Below are 20,881 nucleotides of genomic sequence, written 5' to 3'. Positions count from 1 at the left end.
ATCATAACCTACCTCAGAAAGTTAAAAGAGGACTAAATGAGCTAGTGCTTATAAAATGCTTCACACAGGGCTTGGCCTCTGTGAAAATGGTTAGGTTAGGAAAAGACCTAGTGGGTTTCATGTGAATACGTGGTAAACAGTTTTTTGTTTTTTTTTTATGCAGTGATCAGGAATAATTATCTGTGTGGAAGTACAGTCTTTGGTATGAAACTCTAATTTCCTATGGTGATCACAAGTTAAAACCACTTTTTTACAATTTCAGTACGGTATCTCTAGACTTTTTTTTAACAAACTACCTACCCACTGCTTTTGGCAGTGTTTAAAAAGCATGTAGATGGCAAAACTGGATTTAATTTCAGTATCACAGACAGATTGTAGTCTTTTTTATTATGTTGCTGGAGGTAACTGATTTGGAGTGTAAAATTTGTATGTATATGCTGTCGTATTATAACTTCCTCTGTAACTTCAGTGAGCTTGGTGCAGGAGGGCTGTTAATGAAGTTTTTATTGATAGTGTTTAAACCTTTACATATGGCATTAAAATATGACCTTTTTACATCCAGTACATCTTTTTGTACATGAAGTAGATCTGCAGACATATTTTCCCCATAACAGAGTGTTTGAACTTCCAATGTTCAGTTGACAACATTAAGAAATCAGGAGGTTTCACAGAAATATCTTTTTTAAAAAAGAAATTTTAATTATTTATTTATTGGTCTGCGTGGGGTCTTAGTTTTGGCATGCCAACTCTTAGTTGTGGCGGGTAGGATGTAGTTCCCACACCAGGAATCTGACCCCTGCCCCTACATTGGGAGCATGGAGTCTTAGCCACTGGACCACCAGGAAAGTCACAGAAATATCTTCATTTTAGGTTTCTCTGGGGAAATTGGAGGACCTTGGCAACACTGGGCCCACACTCCTCTCGTGCAGTGCTGAGGAGTTCCTGCCCTGTCTAGCACAGGTCATGCTCTCCCTACTTTGCCCAAGTCCCTGCCATTTTCCTTCAGATTACCACAGGACCTTTTCATTCATTTGCATTAAATACCTGGCTCCTTTAGACTATTGAGTTGAAAACTCAACTCATTGAGTTTTCATTGAGTAAATGAAATGAATTTCAGTAAATGAAATGTAAATTCAGTAAAATGAGATGAATCTCTTTTTACTAAATAGCGATTTGGAAGATACAAAAAGGACCCAATCTCTATGAGCTTCAAGAAGGTGTCCTGGGCGGTGGGGCTTTTCTACCTTTAGGGCCAGAGGTCATTCCCCATCTCTCCCTTAGCAAAGACTGACCTCTGGCTCACAGTCAGTCATGGTTTCTGGGGCCTAGCATGTAGTAGATCCTCAGTCAGATGTGGAAAGAATGCTATTTCGAGGTTCTTCTCAGAGTTCGTCACTCCTTCTCAGAAGCAGATTGCCTGGTTCTCTGAAGCCTAGCGTGCCACTGCCGTACCCTATAGCTGTACCTTGTTTGTATGTTATTCAGGTTTTTTAGAGGAGCTTTTTTTTTTCATTTCATCATTTAATATTTTGGTATATATATCTAGGAAGATAACTCTTTGGTAGACATGATTGGAATACCATCAACACACTGAAAATTCCTTAATTTCATCAAATATTCAGTTTTTGATATTCAAATCTCCAATTATCTTAAGTACCAATTTTTGAAAAAGCTTGTTTGAATCCAGATTGCATTAATATCCTCATGTTATGATTGGTTGGTGTATCTTTTTTTTTTTCAATATTTTATGTTGGAGTGTAGTTGGTTAACAATGTGTGTTAGTTCTGGTGTACAACAGAGTGATTCAGTTATACATATGCATGTATCTATTTTTCAAATTCTTTTCCTATTTAGGTTGTTTGGTTGGTGTATCTTCTAAGACTGACTAGCTCTAGTTTCCCCTTCATCTCTTTATTTCTCCTTGCAGTAGTTTGTATGTTGAAGAAATTTGATTAGTTGTTTTATGTGGTTTCTCACAGTGTAAATTTTGCTAATTTCAACCCTGTAGTGTAGTCAACCTGTTCCTTTTCCTTTGTATTTTCTTTAAATAGGTAGTTGGATATAGGAAATAGGTCTAATTCAATTTCTGTATTTTCTTTCTTCTTTTTTTTTGTACTATTCCTCCGTGATGTAGGCTTCTATGACACTTCTTGCTTGCCTTCCATCCAGCCTTCATCCTGGCTGGAGGTGCTGTCCCATCAGCTGTGTCGTCTTCTTTGTGCTGGACAAGTGCATTTTATGCTAGTGGCTCAGCCTTGTTCTAAGTTTCATTGTATGTCATCTGATAAGGCTGGAAGCATTGATAATAAACAGGTGAAAAAGGAAGAAAATTAACCTTTGGAGCACAGACTGAACAACAGCCAGCTACTGTAGTTGGTGCTTTATACATGTTAATATCCCCAATTCTTCTTATAATGACACCTTGAAATAGCTGGTACCCTCATTTTACAGATGAAAAATTGAGGCTTAAAACCAGAATAATTTGCTCAAGGACGCTCAGCTTGTGTGCTGCTAAAACTTCTGGTTCTTCTGCAGGGGAGGGTGAGTTACTTACTTTAATTGATTAAAGCTTATTACTCTGTAGAACTTGAAGATTTCAGAAATTTATTGGCATCTACAGTATTGGACTTAACAAAAGGTAAACTTGTTTTCCTAACTGGTTTCTGCCTTCTAGTTTCTTTTGTTGTGGTGTGATTATGAAGCAGAGTCCTGCTTTTAGCTGCATGATTCTTAAATCAAGCTGGAATGGCGAGAGCCCTCCTTCATCTTGTTTTTCACATTAGTGTAATGTTGCCAGGCTGATGTTTCAATGTGAGAAAAATGTTCCAGAGTATAAAACACATCAGAATAAAATATGTGCCTCCTTCCTTTTCAGTTGTTATTTTTCAAGCAGTTTCACACTTTTTGTTACTTCATTCACAGTGCAAATGGCATTCCCCAGGGGGCTACTATATAATTTAGAAAGTCAGGTACTAGTGTAGGGATTATAAAGAAAAGCAGCAGACCCCTGCTTTTCATGTCCCTTCATGACAGACTTCTGCTCCTTAGGGGCAACTACTTTCAGTTCTTTTGGTTTTATTATCTATGTGTTTTGTTTAAAACCATGATTTTCTTGCTTTTTCCATTTTAGACAGTAGTAGCTATTGACTTTCCACCTTGGTTGGGGTTAGCCTCCTCTACTGACTCCTTCCTCCCCAACACAGATACACACTTTTCTCTGTTTCAACGACACGTACAGTCAGCAGCCGAGCTGTGTATCGTGCTTTGGCTGCATATACTTTCTTTTACAACTTTTTGCTTTATCCTGAAGTTAATTGCCTACTTCTTCCTCATTTGTTTAGTTTTCTTTGTTCCTATCCTTAATTTAACTCTAAACTGTGTTGAAAACTATATTGCAAACCATTTTCTTTTTTTATTAGGGACATCCTTCCTGGGCTGGTTATTTCTAGAACTGCTTTGCAGTTGTATTCTTTGCCTGTGTGTGTGCTAAGTCACTTCAGTCGTGTCTAACGCTTTGCAACCCCATGGACTGTAGCCCGCCAGGCTCCTCTATCCATGGGATTTTCCAGGCAAAAATACTGGAGTGGGTTGCCATGCTCCCTTCCAAAGGATCATTGAAATTACTCTTTTCCTCCCTTCCTAACTCCATGGGATTTTCCAGGCAAAAATACTGGAGTGGGTTGCCATGCTCCCTTCCAAAGGATCATTGAAATTACTCTTTTCCTCCCTACCTAACTCCAGGGTGCCAGACTTCGTGTCTCTTCTTTATCTCTTACTTTACATGAGTACATCCTCCAGTAGTTTCCCAAGAAAGTGCAAACAAGGTGAATTTCTTGAGACCTTGCTATTTGAAAGCAACTTTTCCCGCTCTTAAAATGCCTTTTTATACTCTCAATTTGAATGCATTTATAGTGTGGCTGGGTATAGAATTCTAAGTTAGTGGTTACTTTCCCTCTGAATTTTGAAGGTGTTGCTTCATCGTATTAATATTTTAGAGCATCCCAATGTTCTCTTGAGAAGACTGACTAGATTCTAATTTCTGATTCTGTGTATGTGGCTAGTTTGCTTTCTTTAGAAGTTTTTGGGATTTTTATCTTTGAACTTGGTGTTTGGAAATTTCATGATGATGTGCTATGGTGTGGGAGTCTTTTACTCATTGTGCTGAGCACTCACTGGGCCCTTTCAGCTTGGAAACTCTTGTCTTTCAGAAATATTCCGCTATGATAATGACTCCCTCTTTGTTCTCTGTTCTTTCTGGAACTCCTGTTAATTTGGATGTTGAATTTCCTGCAGTGCCTTCAGTTTTGTTACTTTTTTCTCTCTGATGTCATCTCTCTGTCCTTTCATTCCCTCTTTTCGGAAATTACTTCAATGTTTTCTTCTAATCTCTCTACTGAACTTTTTTGCTTTCCTATTTTCAAATCTGCTCCTTGGCTACTGAATATTCTTTCTGATAATGTCCTTTTCTTTTTTTGTGTATATTGTTTCTCCAATCCTGCCCATCTTGATGTCCCCCCCTTGCTTTCTCTCTGTCTGAAATGTTCTTCCCACAGATGCCTGCACAGCTTACTGCCTTAGCTCCATCCGAGTTTGGCTTCCATGATCATTTATTTGAAACTACAACCCAGTTCCCACCCCCTTTACCCCAGTGTGCCCTGAATCCCTTCTTTGTGTTTTCTTTCTTTCTTCTGCAATGTTTATTGCTGTCATCTGATACCCTTGTATTTTACTTTTTGTTTATTGAATCTCCCCTCACTAGAATGTAAGCTGGATGAAGGCAAATCTTTCTGTCTTATTTTGTTCAGTATTTATGGTACCTACAACAGTGCCTGTGCAGAGTAGGCACTTGGTAAATATTTGTTGACTGAGTGACTGGACCTCCCTGTTTTACTGTATAGAACCTCACCTCTGCCCTCTGAGTGCAAAGCCTTTCTTTTTTAAGTTCTGTAGAGTGAGCCTCTTGTCTTCTGGCTGCCAAGGTTTGATGAGAGTGTATGTGTGATTTAAACATTCCTTTCCCTTATTTCCAACAGGTCCCTGTCTTCAACTCTCTCTCATATCTCAGCCCTCAGAAGTTTCTGGAAGTTCCAATTCTTAAGGCTCTCAGGGCTTCTCCAACAATGACATTGTTTTTGGTAGGTCTTCACCAGAATAGCAATTCAAGTTTAGACTTTCTGTGCTCTGCTAAGTCAGTTACTTTGTACATCTGTTTTCCATCTTCTAAAATTCTGTTGATATATCTCATCTGCTGGCCTGTCTCCTCCCTTTTTCTTTCTTTTTGTGGGTTTGTACCTTTTTTTTTTTTCCTTTAATTTTCCTTCTGTCATTTAGTGTGGTTTTGGGAGTGAGCAGAAATTAACGCATGTTCAACCCACTGGATTTAGGGTTTTCAATTGATAAAAATAAATTTCCAAGATTATTGTGGTACTCACAGTTGGTAAGAACTACAGCCATAATAAAACTGTCCTTTTTTTCATGCCAGAAGCTGAGTTGAACTTCAGTTATATATATAAAGAAAAACAGAAAAGTCAGGCGATTGAGTCAACCTCTAGGGTGGGTGGGAGTGGGTGACTGATATGTCATTAAATAAGAAAGTGCTTCTTAGGAAGAGCTCAGAAAATGTATTATATTTTTTTCTTGTGATATTTCAAGGATTAATTCGGTACACACACTTAATCTTATATATTTGAACTAGATTTAAAAATACACAGTAGAAACCGATTTGATGTATATGTATCAGAAATGTCAACCTTATTATGGAATTTACAGAATATCTTAGTTTGTCTGTCCTTAGACTGACACATGATTGGCATACATAAATTTGAATATTCTTAGACTATTTGAATATTCTTTGGTTATTAGAGGAAACTTTGAACTCATGTGGGTTCTGTTAAATACTTTAAGGGTGAAAAATTTCATTACTAGAGCATAAATAGAGAGTGGGACTTATTCTAATGGAAAGACACACACATTAGGGATTTTTGTGCATGAGTTTTGGGAAAAGTGAAACAAAAATGGAGGTTCTGAATAAGGTAGTGGCTGAAAGGTCTGAGAAGCTCTAGGATGATCCCAGGGCTCATGAGTACATGTGATTAGTGTTGGTTTAGTTGCTGGGTGGGTTTTAGCAGTTTATTAATTCAAATACTTTATACATTAATGTAGAGGATGTTATAGGCAAATAGATCAGGGCAGTATCTCCCCAAAATGTGGTGGTATGTTAAAATGATTTGAGGTGGTACACAGATGAATCTTTTTCTTTTAATGGTTAAATACACATGTCAATGTTTATCAGAAAAATACCCAAGTACTTCAAAACTATGATTTCATTGATATTACGTACTATAAGGCTAAAGTAGGTATTTTAAAGTGACAATATAAGGATAAGTGTCACATCAGTAATAATACAGTGGCTGTTTGGATTTGGCAAAAATTATAAAGTAGGTCTGATTACCAAAGTTTGATAAACTTTGAGCAGGTTTAAAATAAGATTTCTCCTAATAGATAACAACATAAAACTGTATATGCTGACTGTGGCATAGACTTCTGTTTCAGGTAAGGAAAGTGAGTTAGGAAGGAGTTAAACGTTCTCAAAGCCATTCAGCAATTTAGTAATGGAGCTTCAGGCACAGCCAAGGGCTCCCAGTGTCCAGAGTTGTTCCCTCTAGTGTGTGTGTTCTTTTGATGTTAATGGAGTTGCCAATTGAAGTTTTCTTGGAGAACTTAGGAAGCCTGCCAAGTTTTATAGCTGTCTGCAGCTTTTATATATTTGTATCTTGAGCCCTGAAGGTAGACAGAGCTAGGTCTTCCAAAAATAGTTCAATAAATGTGTCAACGTTTTGAAATACTATTGAAAAAACAAGGAAGTAGAAGTCCTATGGGATTATTGGAAAACGGTGCCAAATGCTTTCACAAGAATTTGAAAAGCAAATGTGGCTCGGTGGTCATATGCTAGACAATGGTGCATATTCAGCCTTCATTTTGGAGCCCATTTTTATATGATAATCTTTTACTTTTCCCCAGTACTCTCTGTTTAATTGCTTTTAGACTCTGGGAGGAAAGCTGCTAAATGAACATCTTTCTTAAAAAGTGTTCTTTAATTCACTTCTCTTAGGGAGAAAAAGGCAGACTTCTTTTTTCTTAATAAAACGAATCCAAATTGTGTATGGGAAAGGTTAGAGTGCCAAGTAATGAGTTGGGTCTCTCCACTGACAAAGGAATCAAGAGTTTATCCACGGGCTTGTAACCAGAACTGTTTTTGGATCTTGGCCATTAAAATCAACATCAGTAAAGTCGGAGTCCTAATTTCCTTAAATGCTAAGATTGTCTGTTTTAAATTACGCACAGAAGGGAACGTGAACATTTTTCTTCCTTCCGCCCTCTCTCCCCACCCCCAAACAGAAAAATAAAGGTGCGGGGAAGATATTCTCCACTAGAGCAGCTCTGCAGTGAACAGCTGCCGCTGTGGGCAGCATGTGTAGTGCAGACGTGGCTTCAACTTTTCTCCTAATGAGGCCAGTTCACTTTCATCCCCAGTGCGGCTGACTTAAATGGAAAGACTTGAGGTTGGAATCTAGAGCATTCTATACATCTGTGATCTGTGTTACTTGCTCTGCGCAGCACACGTGGAACAATGAAGGATAATATGGCTTTTTTTTTTCTCCTCTCCCCAGTGTGTCTCTTTAAGACCTTCTCTTTGTGTTGCTGTTGTTAGGGTTTTTTAAAGTCACGTTGTTACTGTATCTGATTATGTTTGGAAGTGTGGTTTTTTTTTTTTTGAGAAAAAAATGTACCATTGTCAGCAGTAGTATTTTTCTTTTTTAAATTTTTTATTATGGAAAAAAATTAAAAATGTTCCAAAGTATAGAGAAGCTCACCCAGCTTTGACAATTACCAGCACAGGGCTGGCCAGTCTTGTCGATACCCCCCACTCTCATGACTTTGAAGCAAATTCCGGATACTATATAATTTCATTTGTAAGTAGGTAAGATTCCCACCCTCCCCCTCCATTGGCATGTGCTCTGTGGTGTCCAAAATAAAGTTCATGTTCATTACTGATTTTGTAGAATTACAGAAATTAGTTCATTTACATCGTATTCAGTTGTCGTGTTTTTGGAATAAATATCTGAATATTGTTTTGGTGAAAGCGATTTTATCTGAGTTTTAACCAGTGAAAGCTGTTTCATCTAAATGTAGTGCTGTGGACATAAAGGAAGTGTTTTAGCCAGTGCTCAAAAACCTAATTTCTGAACCAAATCTGAATGGACTTTCAAATTGTAGTGTATACTCAAGGTAATGTTGATCTTCTATGAATTGTTTCTCCATGGCTCCTGTCTATGTTAATAATGCTAGATTTTAATGTTCTTATTTATTTTTATTTCTATGTTTCATTTATTTAATTGAAATATGGCTGATTTACAGTGCTGTGTTTTAGGCGTACAGCAAAGTGATTCAGTGATTTTGTTTTTAGATTTTTCTTTTTTCTTTCCCTCTCTCAGTTCTTTTTTCCACCTTTCATTCTTTTGCTTAGCATGGTTTTGTGGCAATATGTTGGAATAAGACCAAGTGAAACATTTTTTTTTAGCTGACTGAAATGTAATGGAACTATGCAGTTATAAAATCATAGCAACTTGCCATATGTGTAGTTCTGTCTGGCAGTACAGCGGGGAAAGTATATGCCTTAAACACTGGTCATATATTTGTTGAGAAATCATGGGTAAAACATTGGCATAATAGCCAAAGCTGATACTCACTTAATAGTTGAAGTGCTTTTCCTAATTAATAAACATGTCTTTTATGTTGGAGATAGTTTACTTTATATTTTAATTTTTTTACATTAGAACATAGTTTAATATATATTTTGTAAAGATATCACATATTGAATTAGAAAATGCTGATAATGATAGATAATAGATAACATTTCTTGAATACTTAGTATGTGTCAGACACTATCCTATAGGTACTTTTACACATATTATTCATTTAATACTCTCAGAAGTCCTGTGTGGTTGGTACTGTTATTCTAGGTTTGCCTCTTAAGAAAACTGAAGCACCATAAGATTAACTAATTTGCTCAAGGTCACTCAACTAATTAATGGCAGAGTAGGGATTTGACCCAGGCCATCTGAGTCTACAGTCATAACTACTGTCCTACATTATCCCTGAGAATATGTAAATTCCTCATCGTACCCTATTTGTGCTTGCATTCCCCTCCCCAGAGGAGCCATTATGAACCAGAGCCAATGCTACACCATTGTATGAGATTATAATTTGATTACTGGGTGGGTATTTTTCATTGAGAAACTTGAAAGCTGTTAATGAGGTTTTCTCATGTTCCTTTACTGGCTTTCGTTATAAAGGAGAAGGGAGGAAAAGTGACTGGAAGCATGTGGAAAGTAAAGTGATAACCACTGAAGTGTCTTCCTCCCCCACCCCCCACCCCCCACCCCCAGTAGAACGTTGAGCCGATCCGGAATGCTGACAGGTCACAAAGGAGCTGTTGAAGCCAGTACTTCAGAGTACCACTGAACCTTCAGTTGAGTACCTTGAAGTGCAGGTATATTGTTGGAACGTTGGACTTCGTTGGTCTGTCCTGAGAAGTGTAGACTTTTGTGGGGGTTTGTCCTGGTTCTACAGTGACTGGAATTTTAACAGACCAGGTATCTGATATTATTCCCCCTCTCCCTCCACTTTTTTTTTTCTCTTCTGAAAGTAGCAGAGGATAGAAAGAAAATAGTTCACCAATTACTAAGTGTGACATTGGGCAAGTGACTGTTCTTGTGTCTGTTTTTCTCTTTAAGTGGTTCAGTTGTCATAGGTCCAAATCCATTTAAGATATTGTCTGTGGCTCATTCATTTGTCTCTGTTTGTAGAGAAAGTAATTTAAGATGCCTTTCCATATAGAAAAAACATAGAATTTTGGCAAAACATTTGATAATGTTTTCATGCTGTCTGAATGGCAGCATTAGGGAAAAACTGTGTATTAAGGGAATCTATGGTGGTGTTTGTTGCTGAAATTTTAACCTTTGTCATCTTCTATCCAAAGTATTTTTGCCTGTGATCTTCCTGATGACAGACAAGGACTGCTAATCAGATTTACAGATTTCATGGAAGTGTGTAGGGAAACCATATAAGGCTTATATAGATTGTCTTATTAGCTACAAAATGGGTTGAAATAGAGAAGATGAAAGTAGTTGGAAGTAAAAGTTGTCTATTATAAGGTCTTTGAAAGAGTTCTAAACAGGATAGCTTGACCTTCTTTTCAGTACTTCTACTCGAAAAGTCGTAGATACCTTTTTATTCCTTTTATTGACTTCTGGCCTCACCACTCCAGTGGAATTGTTCTTTTCCATGTTATAGATTGCTCTGTTGTCAAGTCCATTGAACACATTTTCCTTATATCATTTTTGATATTAGTGACCAACCATATTGTCTTAGAAATTCTCTCCTGACATGTTAAGGCTCTTTTTCTACATTCCTTCTGTTCTTTGCAAGATTCATATATTCTTTTGTTCTTTCTTTTCTTCTGACTACCCCTTCATTTATTTTCTGTTTCCCAGGGTTCTCAGTCTTTGATTCTTAGCCTTGACTAATTTCGTATCACCCATGACTCCACCTACAATCATAATTTGTTAACTCAAGTCTCTCACCAGGCTGTCTTTCTTTTCAGCTCTGAATTCTTATATGACTTAGAGGAATCTACCAATATCTCAAAGTTTTTTTTTTTTTTTAGTGAATATGTGAAATATCTTGTGCTTGACTTGGAATAATTTGTTCATTTTTAGATACTACATTTCAAGGGATATGTTGTATGCACTAAGTATGTATTTGTTCTGTAAGAATGAGTGGAGGCATAGACATACTGAGTCCATGTCCATGGGAGGGTTCCTGGAATGTTGACGTTAGGAGAAAGCAGCACATGAGGAACTAGATGTTGAAAGAGCTGAAGGAGTTAAGACTTGCTGGGGTGGGCAGCCTACTGAGACTGCCTTTTGAGCACTTTCTAACTTTCTTAGGACAAAATCCACTTTAAAAGTAGATTTTGTACCTTGACCCTTTATTCAGTATGGAAGTCTATGTGTGTATATATGTGAATAACAGACATGTTTTGTAGATTTAGTTCTTAGCCTTACTTATGTGCTGTATGCTCAGATTTTCTTTTCTAAATAATGATGATAAAATGTCAGTTCACAAACCACTAACCAGGTTTCATAACTCACCAGTGGCCTGTGATCTGTTTATCCTTTTTACATGGATAAAAATAAGAGATTCAGAAAAGAGAAGTTTCCTACCCACTATGAGAACTTTTTAACAGTTGAAGCAGGCAGAGAATGGAATGGATTGCCATAGGAGGGAGTGACTTTTCCCGGGTTTGAAAGCCCTCAGGGCTATGGCTGATTCATGTTGAGGTTTGACAGAAAACAGCAAAATTCTGTAAAGCCATTATCCGTCAATAAGAAATAAATAAGTAAATAAAAACAAAGGCCCCAGGGCTGATAGTCACCTCTTAAAAGGTGTGGGAAAGAGTCATTGGGTGAGGGATGGGACTTTGTGACCATTAAGGTGTCCCCCGAGTCTAAGATTTTCTGGTTCCCATTTTGATCAAATTTTCTATTTGATAATCTAACTTTATTCCATGTTTTTTCAACAAAGAGCTTTATTTGGGAAGTTTTAAATATATACAGAAGTAAACTGAATAGTATAACGACACCCCTCATCCCAACCGTGCAGTCTTATCACTCAGCTTTAACAGTTTATCCGCTCATGGCCAGCTTTGTTTCTGTTGCCTTTACCCCAACTGTATTATCTTGAAGCAAATCCCAGGCATCTGATCATTCTCTTTGCCTGTATTTCTGTATGTATCTTTAAAATATAAGACTTTTAGAAAAATCACAATACCATTATTACACTTAAGAAGTTAACAGCAAATCTTTAATATCAAATATTGACTCCATTCAAGTTTCCATTTGTTCTTATTTTCTTTCATAGTTTTTTTTTTGCTGGAATTGGGATCCAAGTTAGGAATCACACTTTGCAATTAGTGATTCTTTTTAAAATCTTTAGGTTGTCTCTTTTGTATTTCCTTATAATCTAGTTTTTTGAAGAAATTGGGATGTTTGTCCTCTCTCATTCCCTACAGTTTTGATTTTCCCGATTCCATCCCTGTGGTTTAGTTTGACCTGTTCCTCTGTCCCGTAAATTGGTAGTCATATCCAGAAGCTTTTATCAGCTAGAGGTTCAAATTTTAAAATATTTTTTGGCATGAATATTTCATTAGTTCTTTCTTAAAATTGCTCAAGGTATACTAGATTGAATTGTAAGCACGATTGGTTTGGTTTCTTAGTTCTTCATTTTTCAAAGTCATCCTAAGCCCAGTTCCCCGTAAAAACAGATGAAACCACTTAGAAGTTTGGATAATCCCACAAACACCACATCCAAATACAAATTACAAGTTTCTTGTCCAGCTTCATTTCCAAAAAAGAAAGGGAGAAAGCAGATGCCTTGGTAATTACTACAGACCACAAATCAGGTTTTCAGCTAAAGTGAGACATTTTACAGAAAAGTCAGTTTTGATTATTCTAGCACAAGATGGAAACCTTGCAGTTTTGCTGGTTAAATTTCCCACTCAGTAAGCAAGTATTGTCGGTGGTTACTCCCCATCCCTTCTTCCTTGGCCGTTGGAGGTAAAAGAATAAAAATGGGAAGATGGCAGGTCAGAAAGGAGTGTATCGTGGTGCAGTTGCTCAGTCATATCTGACTCGCTATGACTCCATGGGCTGCAGCACACCAGGCTCCTGTGTCTCTCCTTCACCATCTTCTGGAGCTTGCTCAGACTCATGTCCATTGAGTTGGTGATGCCATCCAACCATCTCATCCTCTGCCATCCCCTTCTCCTGCCCTCAGTTCTTCCCAGCATCAGGATCTTTTCCAGTGAGTCGGTATGTATGCGAGGAATCAAATAACTGTGTTCTTTGGTGATCCTTTTGAAAGATATTGGTAATCTTCCTGTTTTTTTATTATGGAAAATTTCAAATGTACAAATAGAGAAGATAGTATAATGAGTATCCATGTTTCCATTACATAGCTTTCTTCCCCCCTCTCACGTTTAGCACATTTTCCAAAATTGGGTAGGGGGTCATGCTGTAATTCAGCAGAATCTTTGTTTCATTTGTTGTAAGACTTGTAGCATAGGCGTTACATCTTTTCTTCTTTGTTTTGTTCGTGTTGGTGAATCTTTTGCTGGATTTTATTTTATTTTGGTTCATGTTTATTATGTTAGGTGGTAGGTGAAGAAGATTCTATTTGATGAAGATGCTGTGATTAGGCTTTATTCTCTGCCTTCTGTTTTACATTTTTTTTATAATGGAAGCTTACATAAATGTAGAGAGATGGAGAGAGTAGAATAATGAATTCCCATGTGCCCATCTTATAGGTAATTATCAACATATGGTCAGTTTTGTCTCATTTATGTACCCGCAAATCCCTATGTTCCCACCCTGTCACACTGGATTGTTTTAAAAGCTGATCCCAGGCATTATATTACTTTACCCATAAATGCTTTTTTTGTATGTCTGGTAAACATTTAAAAAAAAAGACCAAACCCACAATTCCATTGTCACATCTAAAAAATTTAACTCTTCTTTAACATCAAGTATTCAGTGACTGTTCCTATCTTCCCATTAATTTCAAAAATGTTTTTCTTGTTGGTTTCTTCAAGTTAGGACCCAGATAAGGTCCACATTACGCTTGATAACGTCTCTTAAATATCTCAATATGTAGTTTTTCCTCTTTTTCAGTTCATTTGTTGAAGAAACTGGGTTTCTTTAGAATTTCTCACCTTCTGAATTTTGTTGATTGCGTTCCTGTGATAGTGCTTAATTTGTTTCTCTTGTCTGAATTTTCTGTAAATTGTTAGCTAGATCTGATGCTTAATAAGACTCAGAGTTGATTTTTGGTGGTGGTAGTAGTGGTTTGGAGAATCCATCCTAGTTGTTGGTATTTATTTCTTATTGCACCACTTCAAAATGTATGGCGATATATGGTTGGCCTGCTTTCTCCCATCCAAGTACTAACCAGGCCCAACCCTGTTTAGCTTCTGAGATCAGGGCACGTTCAGGGTGGTATGGCCGTAGATTATTGGCTCGCTTTCTGAGATGAAGGTTGATCAGTGGGCTCAGGTATTGTCAGCCAGCTCAATCCATCCATTCTCGTTTCTTATATAGCTTTTGCCTAGTGGTTTTTAGCAGCTGCTGATAATCTTTGCCTAGATACATTGTCTAATTGCATTAACTTCTAACCATGTATTTTTTCCTCTGAATTACTTAAATTATGGAACTCATAACATTGTGCCCCAATTTCTTCATTATATATTTGTAAAAAGTGAAAGTTTTCACATTTAACTGGGACACTACTATCGTATATAACAATTGCCAATAGTTCTCTAATATTATCTGATATTGAGTTTATATGAAAATCTCTCCCATCATCCCTATGACTTCCTTAATAGCTCATTTATCAAACTAGGATGCTGAAGGAGCAGGTATATAGTTATGTCACTTAAGTCTTGTGATTTAAAACAGTCCTCCTCCTTTCTCTTTTCACTGTCTTTTTCTGACAATGACCTGTTGGAAAGATGCAGGATGGCTGCCCAAGATCTTGTAGAATCTTTCTTTTTTTCTGGGTTTGTCTGATTGTTTCCATGTGGTGGTATTTACCTCAGTCTTCCGTGCTCTTTATTTTCTGCAAAGTAGAATTTAAATCTAAAGGCATGATTAGATTTGGAATAAACATTTTTGGTAAGAGTACTTAATAGCCAAGTTGTATATTTCATATCACATCAAATCAAGACTCACATAATATAGTTATACCACTATTAGTGGAGCTAAGATTAAGATGGTGACCAAATTCCTCATTTAGAGTTATGTTTTCCCCTTTGTGGTGGGCAAATAATCCAGGGGGAGTGAGACTTTAGCACCATACAAATATTTAGTTCTTTATCATTCATCTAATAATGTTAATATCTGTTGATGGTCCTGAATCACTTATATCACGGGGAGTTGCAAAATAGTGATAAAATGGGATGCAAAATATTATGGTAAAATACACACAATGAAAATATACTATCTTAACCATTTTTAAGTGTATAGTTCAGTAGTGTTAATACATTGACACTGTTGTTGCACAGCTAATCTCCAGAACTGTTTTCATCTTGCAAAACTGGAACTCTTTCCCATAAGAGTTTTCTCATGCCTTCAGCTTTGTAAGCTTGCAATTTTCTGTGAAAAATAGCTTTTTCTTATCAAAGTAGGCTATTTGATTACCATGAAATAGTTTTTAATTTAAAATGTAGGAGTAAACAATTAAAAACTTAATTTTTCCCTTTATCAAATTTTAGAACGAGCCATTAATATGTAATAGTAATCTCAAGGTTTTTTGGTTGGCTTGTGGATTTTTATATGTTCAATGTATTTCCATCAAGTACAGTCATTCTTTTTGATGTTCAAATTGTTCCAAGCTTGGCCAGTGGGAGTCCCTTCAAGTTGGCTCTTAAATCCTTTTGACATGACCCTATCAGGCTTTGAAAGTAAGGGATATGTTTGTTTAAAGGCACTGAAATTTTGTTTGGAGAGAAGGGTCAAACCTGTATTAGCCGAAGCACAAATAGCATCCATATTATAGAAAAGTGCCATAGAACAGAGTAAAATACCAAGGTCCTAATTCATCAACGTAAGGAGAAATAAGGTGAAGTTAGAAGACCTCTTAAGGCCTCTTCTCATTTTATATTGTCTGATCTTTACCATATATAAGGTTGTTTTACCATTTTGGTATTATTGAAACAAAATATTTCAAGAGTTTGAATGTTGTTAGGTTTTGCCTGAAATAACATCTTTATTACTTTCTTCCTATTCTGATAGTCAGCTTCCTGGGCCATGGATTAAAGGACTGTAAGTTGGAAATGTGAGAGTTTCACACGCATGTTTCACAGTTATAAAGTCCATCCTCAGAGGAAGCATGAAGGGGTTTGCATCCTAACCTTTGCCTTTTATTCCAATAAAATGTGCCTCAACATTCCACTTAGAGAAGGTCAACCTTATAATGCTGGATCAATAAGCTGCTGTCTTGTTTCCTGCTGACAGCTTTATTTCCTCTAATTTGAGTAAACAGAAGAGGTTTTATCAAGAGTTTAAATGTATAACTGAATTTGTGAGGACCTATTTTGTAGTGGAATAACATCATAATACTTGTATCATGATACCTGGATTCCATGGTATCTGGAAGTTACCATCTGACATTTAAAAAAAAACTTTTTGCTTTTGAAAATTGACTTTTTCCGGTGTAATGTGGATAATGGTCATCCCATAAGCAGTAATTATTTTCCATTCAGTTTTCTTTTCCAGAATAAGTGTGGCTCAGTTTTATCCTTATGCCCCTAGTAGTCACTATGAAGACTTTTGGTTAGATATGAATTGCCAGTTTTTTTTTGAATACTTTGAACACATACTGAATGTTGGGCAGAAGTACAAATAATACAGCTGCATACCATACTAATAAAAACAAAATGTTTTGCCTTGAAAAACAGTTTATTCTCCTAGAAAGAAGTATTATGGAATTCTGTATTTATTCATCAATGAGTTTAGTTTTTATGTAAATAAAAGACTATACTGTATTTTAGTTAGAAATATTCCTTTTCAGTGTTATGCGTGGTTGGTTTGTACAGTAACCCTCTAAGACCATTTTTATATGTATGAGAAGATCATTAACTTTTTCAAAGAAAGCCAACCCTTTAAAAATGTGTTGCTTTAATTGCAGAAACTATGAATATTGTTATATCTAGTAAATTAAGTTCATTCTGTGAATCTTCCAGATGGTGACAGCAACTGGAAGAATTTGATACATTTCTTCTCATTCGTAATATTAATGAATTGTGAATTAGTACAGTTGTAATCTGTACTGGATTGTCTGTATAAGACCATAGAGGCTTGCATGAGAAATACCCAGTGTATGTGTTTAGTTATTTTCTCCACCACTGTAACTGGATTTGAGATATCTTATACGGAGTATGTATGATAAAATTGCTTAAGTGTAAAACAAACTGAAGTCTGGTAAATTAGAAATAAAAAAAAAATCAAAATGAAAATATGTATGACCGAGTCCCTTTGCTGTTCACCTGAAACTGTCACAACGTTGTTAATCAGCTGTACTCCAATACAAAATAAAAAGTGTGTGTGTGTGTGTGTTTTTAAATCTACTGTCCACACACCTCCTATTCCTGTAGCTATCCCTGGTGGCTCAGTGGTAAGAAATCTGCCAGCCAATGCAAGAGATGCGGGTTGCATCCCTGGGTGGGAAGGTGCCTTGGGGAAAGAAACGGCAACCCACTCCAGTATTTTTGCTTAGGAGATCCCATGGACAGAGGATCCTGGGAGGCTGCAGCCCATGGGGTTGCAAAAGAGCCTGACAGGACTTAGGGACTAAACAGCAACAACAACAAGCATACATTTTTATTGATGTTTTGTTTTTGTGTACATTTGTGTATGTTTTGTTTTTACACAAGTATTTTTAAAGAATATAACGATAAAGTCATTACTCTTCTCTGAAATGTCTACTGGAAATTATTGAAGATTCTTTTCCATGAATATTATCTTTAAATGTTTTGGCATTTTAAAGTATAAAGATGAATAACATTTTTGAAAAAAGGAAGTCGTGATACTTAATAGTTGAACCTAATATTTTTTAAGTTTTTAAAAAATGACAAGTATTTATAGTCTTAAGAGACAGTTCTTTTAAACCCTGGTCCCTGTGAAAGTGAGTCATTTCTTCCAAGGTACAGCTCATATGTCAGATTTTCTGTGAAGTCTTTTCTAATTTCCACAAGTACAGTTAATAATATCTCTTTTTCCTGTCTCTCCCAAGAAATCTGTTGGCAATTACCAGGTTGGATTTCAAAATCCTAAAAAGGTCAGTTCTTCTTATATAAATTTTTCCTAGGCAACAACCCTATATTACTTGTGTATTCCCAGTGACCGACCTAGAGGAAAGCATTATATAGACGTTTGTGGATTGAATGAAGACCAGTAAGTGAAATTATAGTTTTTTTTTGAAATTAAAGTTTTAATAGAGTTTATACTATTAAATATTTTGCTTGTTTTGGAAGAAGTGAATATTTTGACTGAGTTTGATAATCTTTCTAAGGTAGAGAAAACTCTACCACTTGGCACTTCAGCCAATAGTAATGTGAATTGACTTACAGAGAATTTGAAACAGATTCTTATATGGAGAAGATGAAGATGATTAGCTGGTAACAACTGCTTTTCTATCCAGCACTGACTTACCCATTATTTCCTCTTTCCTGCCCCTCAGTGGAAAGGATAGCCTCCTTTTATTCTGTGGATAAGGAAGCTCCAAGTTGCACCCTAGAATCCTATCCCCATCACTTTTGGCTGTCTCAGAGATACCTTTCTATGAATTAACTGCTCAACTGTTCTGTGTCTGTTTTCCTTTCTTCTAGACAGTGGTTCTCAACCTTGGCTATACATTAATGTCACCTAGAGACCTGTAGGAAAAAAAAGCCTGGGCTCCAACAGAGATCAATTGTATTAGAATCTTTGAATCCTAGAATGGTAGAGTTGAAAGAAATAAAAGTTTTGTTTTACTTTAATTAATTAGCCCAATACTTCTAATTAAAGACAAGGCAAGAACTCAAGGATTTGTAAATCCTTTCCTTGGCTACCACTTTCCATCTCTCCACCCCAGAATCATTGAATTCCATCTATTTAGTCTCCTAATTAGGACTTCCCTGGTGGCTCAGATGGTCAAGAATCCACCTGCAATGTGGGAGACCCAGCTTCGATTCCTGGGTTGAGAAGATCCCCTGGAGAAGGGAGTGGCTACCCACTCCAGTATTCTTGCCTGGAGAAACCCATGGACAGAGAAGCCTGATGGACTACAGTCCATGGGGTCGCAAAGAGTCGGACATGAGTGAGCTACTAACACTTTCACTTTCAGTCTCCTAGTTGGGTTTTGTCCCCTTAATCTCTAATTCCCAGTTTATTCTGTCCTTTATTTTCCCATGTTCTTTTACTATTCGTTGCTCTTACACTGCTGTCCTGCTCAGGCACCTCTAGTAGTTCCCTTTTGCTATAAGCGAAGTTGAAATTAGCAGTTCATCAACCCCGCCACCCTCCTTTTTTGAATCGTATGCTCTAGCCAGAGGATTCTTCCCTGTCTTTTGTACAGTCACATATCTGACGTTTTTAAAGAAAATTCCCTAGACTGTACCTAGACTTATTTACTTCTTTCATTTTGCCCGTTGGTTCCTCCACTAAATCATATAATCTTTGTTTCAGAATATTTTAGCAGTAATTTGATTCAGATCTTTAATTTGTAGATAAAGAAACTGGGACTTTGAAATGTTCAGTTACCACCACCACCCAGGCCACACAACAAATCGGCCTCAGGCCCGGGTTATATCTCAGGTTTCTTTGTTTGCTTTTCTCAAGACCTTTTTCTAAGATGCAGCTCATTCTAACATTTCTCTCAGACTTTCACTGATCGCCTCAGAGAGTCTATTCTGGCCTCCAATCTTTAGTGCTGTTTATTGTCTCATGGCAGCATTTGTGCTTCTGTGTTCATAATAATTAACAATGACATTACTGACCTTTGAGTACTTACTTACTAGTGCTTACTAGTTGAAGAACTGTAAACACTAGTCAACTAGTTAACTCAGTGCTTATTTAATTTTTACTTTACAACCACACAACAGGGTAGGTATTGTTATCCACATTATAGAAAGAAGAGACTGAGGTATCAGTTCAGTTCAGTCGCTCAGTTGTGTCCAACTCTTTGCGACCCCGTGGACCGCAGCACGTCAGGCTTCACTGTCCATCACCAACTCCTGGAGCTTGCTCAGACTCACGTCCATCAAGTCGGTGATGCCATCCAACCATCCCATGAAGAGGTCAAGGCTTAGGTTTGAGCTCAGATGGGTTTTATCCCAAAGCCAAGCCCACCTGTGGTGTTTGTAGTCTTTTTTTTTACTGGTAAACATCTTTTATTTTTCACTGGATTATAAATTTCTTGACAACAAGGAACAGGTCATTAATGTCTTTGTATTTCCTGTATTTCCTATAACATCTATCATAGAAGAATTCAGTAAATACTTATTGATTTCAGTTGGGAGGATCATAACTTGGTGGCTATGTTCTGAAGGTCAAAGTATTTATGTGCTATGGGGAGGAACAGGTGACCTGTGAAGCTTTTCTCAAGTTTAGGCCCCAGATCTAAGAAGGGGATGTAGGTGTGGGGTTGACTGAAGGTTCTATGGAATGATGAGGACAAGAGAGGTCTATAACTTTCCATGTTTAGTGGCTGTAATGAGATATTATACCTTTATCTACCTGTGAGATTTTGCAAAAGCATCTCAGTGGCATATTGTTTTCTCTGGCTTTGTTCTTTTTATTGGGTGTTGCCTTCTTGAATAGTCTTGAATTTCTCTCTCAACCAGGGTATGAGCAAATATCTTTCCAAATATGATTGTTTTTAAAAAAAAAAAAACCAAAAAAACAAGAGAGGTCTCTGGCTCTTCTTTCAAAGAATTTCTTGAACTTTGCCTTCTCAACTGAGAACTTTTGAACTTGTGGGATCCTTAAACTGTGCAGGTACAGTTTGATTATGGATGTGGGTTACATGAATGACTGCCCTTTTGTAGTCAGGCAGTTAGGTGTGAAAAATCTTTTGCACCTTCTTCCTGTTAGCAAAGTGACACCCTTAAACTTTCAGACATATTGGCTTTCCATTTTTCTAGTGTTTGAGGTTATTAGCTGTCTTTCTTCTTTTGAAATACTACTCCCCTCCCCCTTAGAAAAATGTGCCAGCTTAATTCATT

The 20,881-nt window shown here is 36.9% G+C and overlaps 1 protein-coding gene across 26 annotated transcripts in view; it reads left to right on the top strand.

The window, feature by feature from the left end:
- The window catches only part of EPB41L2 (erythrocyte membrane protein band 4.1 like 2), a 205,982-nt gene that overhangs the window by 6,523 nt on the left and 178,578 nt on the right, over positions 1–20,881 (top strand). For 4 of the 26 annotated variants that reach the window (XM_081529042.1, XM_081529033.1, XM_081528988.1 and 1 more), the window contains exon 1: positions 9,505–9,656. The exons of 21 other annotated variants lie outside the window; for them this stretch is intronic. The gene's annotated coding sequence lies outside the window, so the exon portion shown is untranslated. Of the gene's footprint in view, positions 1–9,504; positions 9,657–17,910; positions 17,956–20,881 lie in introns of those variants that run through there. One more of the 26 variants, XM_081529035.1, reaches the window with a different exon arrangement.

This window comes from Giraffa tippelskirchi, chromosome 9 (genome assembly GCF_054371585.1).
Source record: "Giraffa tippelskirchi isolate mGirTip1 chromosome 9, T2T-mGirTip1v1.2.pri, whole genome shotgun sequence".
Lineage (NCBI taxonomy): Eukaryota > Metazoa > Chordata > Mammalia > Artiodactyla > Giraffidae > Giraffa > Giraffa tippelskirchi.
Note: the sequence above shows the minus strand (reverse complement) of the source record. Positions and strands in the feature narration are given on the sequence as shown.